This window comes from Babylonia areolata, chromosome 5 (assembly GCF_041734735.1).
Source record: "Babylonia areolata isolate BAREFJ2019XMU chromosome 5, ASM4173473v1, whole genome shotgun sequence".
NCBI classification, from domain to species: domain Eukaryota; kingdom Metazoa; phylum Mollusca; class Gastropoda; order Neogastropoda; family Buccinidae; genus Babylonia; species Babylonia areolata.
This window is the reverse complement of record NC_134880.1, coordinates 6,959,796-6,963,603: the sequence shown is the minus strand read 5'-3', so window position 1 is coordinate 6,963,603 and position 3,808 is coordinate 6,959,796. Positions and strand designations below refer to the sequence as shown.

General features: G+C 43.4%; 1 protein-coding gene across 2 annotated transcripts in view; it reads left to right on the top strand.

The window, feature by feature from the left end:
• LOC143281897 (carnosine synthase 1-like) overlaps window positions 1-2,133 on the top strand; it is a 38,150-nt gene extending 36,017 nt beyond the window's left edge. For both annotated transcript variants that reach the window (XM_076587177.1, XM_076587178.1), the window contains exon 11: window positions 1-2,133. This exon is cut by the window's left edge and continues 872 nt beyond it. The gene's annotated coding sequence lies outside the window, so the exon portion shown is untranslated.
• The last annotated feature ends 1,675 nt before the right edge of the window (window positions 2,134-3,808 follow it).

The following is a 3,808-nucleotide window of genomic DNA, read 5'->3' as shown; positions in this document are numbered from 1 at the left end:
ACATGTTACTTGGAGACGTTTCAGAAAATCAGGTGTATTCCACCTGGACCACTTGAGGAATCAGCATGCTTCTGAAGAGTAGAGTCAATACGATGACTGTGAAAGTGAGTGTTACATTATGGGTGGTTGATTAAGAGACATATTTGTTGTTGGGTTTTTTTTCTATGTTTCAGGTATGAAAACGCATCAGACATATCTTGTTTTCTTCTTATTCTCACTTCACTCTGCGAAGATTCATATGGGCATGGCACAAGAGAACTGTAGGACAGATTCTTCCATGTATGTCGGTTGTGCGCCAAAGCATGTGGTCTCAGCAAATGTTTTTTTTCCGATCATTCTGCAGTACTGTCAGTCCATTGTCAGTACATGCAGGTGTCTGATCTTGTTTCATGGATACGCTAGTGTCCCTCCATACAGGGTTCAGTCTGGACAGTGCTGGTGCTGTATTTGCTGCCCCTGTGAGGCATGTGTTGCTGCTGACCCTCAAAGTCCATCTGAATCACGGATGGAAACCGCTACTGTCGCTGCTCTTTGAAGTCATTTTTCACATTGCGTAAAATACCAGTGACTGACGACCTTTAGTCTTATTCACATTTTTATTCACGGGTATTTTTTTTCTTAGATGACCTGAGCCTAAGGGATTTCATTTCTAATGATGGATCACAGGTACGTGAACTGCTGAACGCTTGCAAGCATCAGTCCCTGGACAGTTATATCATCGGTGATGGTGCTGGTGTGGCTGGCCGGCCATCAACGTGGTCTTTTCAGCGCTGATTTCCACGTTATCGATGTTTCATCCAGTCTCTTAGAAAGCTTGGTTGGTTCTTGCTCACTGTCTGCCAATTGAAGCCATTGTTTCCTGTGAAGCGAAGGTTTGAGATGGTTCTTCCTCCCATGCTGACTGTCCTGACATGATCTTAAAGTGAGTCAGACATTATGTATTCTAAGAATGCAATGTACAGTGTGAGAAACAGAAGGCAGCCCTGACGAATTCCAACCAAAGTATGGAACCACTCTCCAGTAGCACGCAATCTGAGTACTGCACTGGTCTCTTCAGAGTTTAGTTGCTGGATTGTGTTGAAAATCTTCTGCCCTGGTGCTTGGAGTGTTTTTCGCAAAGGGTATGCAAGTTGAAGATGTTTGATGATATTTCTGGCTTTGCAGAACCCAGCCTCTTGCAATAGTGTCGCACATCTTGACTGAATTTCCATAGACTTATACTTAGGATATCTGTTGCTGTTTTAGTCATCACTTTGTTACAAATGTTTGTTAGGGCTTTAAGACCTTCTGCATGCAGACGTAGTGGGACTAATTTTCCTTCTGACTATTTGAAATTGTTCAGTGATGTCACGACCTTTCAGTTTGTCAAGGGTAAATTTGAGTCTGCTTTTTTTTTCCTTCTCGTGGTTTTCCTCAACTGCACTTGACAGCCCACATTAGGTGCCTCGCTGACTGTGAGATGGCGATCTTTCCATTGCACTGGGACTAATAGTGGGACTAATTTTCCTTCTGACTATTTGAAATTGTTCAGTGATGTCACGACCTTTCAGTTTGTCAAGGGTAAATTTGAGTCTGCTTTTTTTTTTCCTTCTCGTGGTTTTCCTCAACTGCACTTGACAGCCCACGTTAGGTGCCTCGCTGACTGTGAGATGGCGATCTTTCCATTGCACTGAGACTGTGGAGCAAACGCAGCGGAAAAGAAAGATAATAATAATGATAATAATAATTATTATGGGGATGCGTTGAAAAAAAAAGACCGTTATATATATATATATATATATATCTGCAAGGGCGAATCACAGCTTTTGCACTCACAAAAGGGAATCACAGCTATAGCACTCACAAAAGTGAATCACAGCTATAACACTCACAAATGCGAATCACAGCAAAACGCCCACAAGCTGTAACACTCATACATTGGAAGAGAAGAAACAAAGAAGACCGATTCAAGTTGCTGAAGTCACATGGCACTTAAAAATATGCGTTCAACTTCGTTGGTAGCCAAGTGTGAGCTCAATCTTTTGACATTGAAATGACAAGGTTTCGTGAGATCTGTTTACCACATACACAATAAAAGTTTTTACTATAATAAAAAATTGTCTTGTTAGCATTCAAACTTATGTGAATACTCTTTTGCAACATCTCCACTGGCTACCTGTCTCACACAGTATAAAGTACAAGATCAGCACTCTATGTTATAAATGTATTCACAAATCTGCCCCTTCCTATCTCTGTGGCTGCCTTCACCTGTACACTCCATCTCACTCTCTACGATCGGCTTCGGATCCACTCTGTTCACGCATACTCAGATTCAAACACTCGACTGTTGGACGCCATTCTTTCTCTGTCTCTGGACCTTGCAGTTGGAATAAACTTCCTCTTTCTCTTCGTCAGGTCTCCGCACTCAGCTCTTTCAAGTCTGGTCTTAAAACCCACCTCTTCCCAAAATAGCCTCCCTTCCCTGCCTCTTCCTTGTCTTCAGTTTTTGCAGTTTTAGAGTTATGCATGCGTGTGAATGACTGGTGCGAAAGCGCTTTGATTTGTCTCTGCACAAGATTCAGCACTATATAAATATAAGAAGAAGAAGAAGAATGAAGTGCACTGCACTGTTGGATTCCAAGTGACAGTCAACACCGTCAATACTACACGGGGCAAAGTCCAATGCACAGCCAGAACATGTGCCAACAACTATTGGATATACCTCTGTGATAGTATGCATCTGGCAGCTGACACGGGAAACATCAGGGGCGTTTATGATGGTACCAAGATGGCTGTTGGATCAACACACCAAGTTAGCTCCACTCAAATCAACCACTGGCGAAACTATCTCAGACGAGAACAAGTAAATGGAGAGGTGGGTAGAACATTACTCAGACCTGTACAACAGAGAGAGCAGCATCTCATACGTCACACTAGTAGCTGTAGAGCAGTTGCCCGTGGGGGAGACGAGACACTTAACACAAAGGAGCTCAGCAAAGCCATTGAGAGCCTGCCCACAGTATAAAGGACCACTCTTCAAACACCTCCATGTATTTCTCTGTCAGTGCCGGAAGGATGGGGAACTTCCTCAGGACATTTGGGACTGTAACATCGTCACGCTGTATCAGAACAAAGGAAATAGCTATGACTGTTACTACTACCGGGGGATCTTGCTGAGAATTGTCGGGAAAGTATTCGCCCGTGTGGTACTTAACAGACTCCAAAAGCTGGCTCACAGAGTATATCCAGAATCACAATGTGGCTCCAGGTCGAAACGCTCAACGATCGACATGGTCTTCTCCCTACGACAGCTTTAGAAGAAATGTAGAGAGCAGAAACAACTACGCTACATAGCCTTCATAGACCCGACAAAGGCCTCTTCAAAATCCTGGCAAGGATTAGATATCCATCGAAGCTTCTGAGCATGATCTAGTCATTCCACACAGGTGTGAAGGAAATCGTCCAGTTTGACGGATTGTAATCTGCTCCATTGGACTTGAAGAGTGGTGTCAAGCATATACGTCCTTGCCCCCACCCTCTTTGGCATCTATTTCGCAGTTATGCTTAAGCAGGCCATTAGGACATCAACTGATGGAATCTTTCTCCAGAACAGACTGGATGGAAAACTTCACAGCTTGTCCAGACTGAGGGCAAAGACCAAGATCCGAAAGGTTATCATCAGAGACATGCTATTTGCATATGACGCTGCGTTGACAGCTCACAAAGAGGAACATCTTCAGAATCTTCTGAACTGTTTATCCAAAGCCTGCAAGGACGATAGACTGACAACCAGTCTAAAGAAAACAAATATCATGGGTCAGGACAGTGA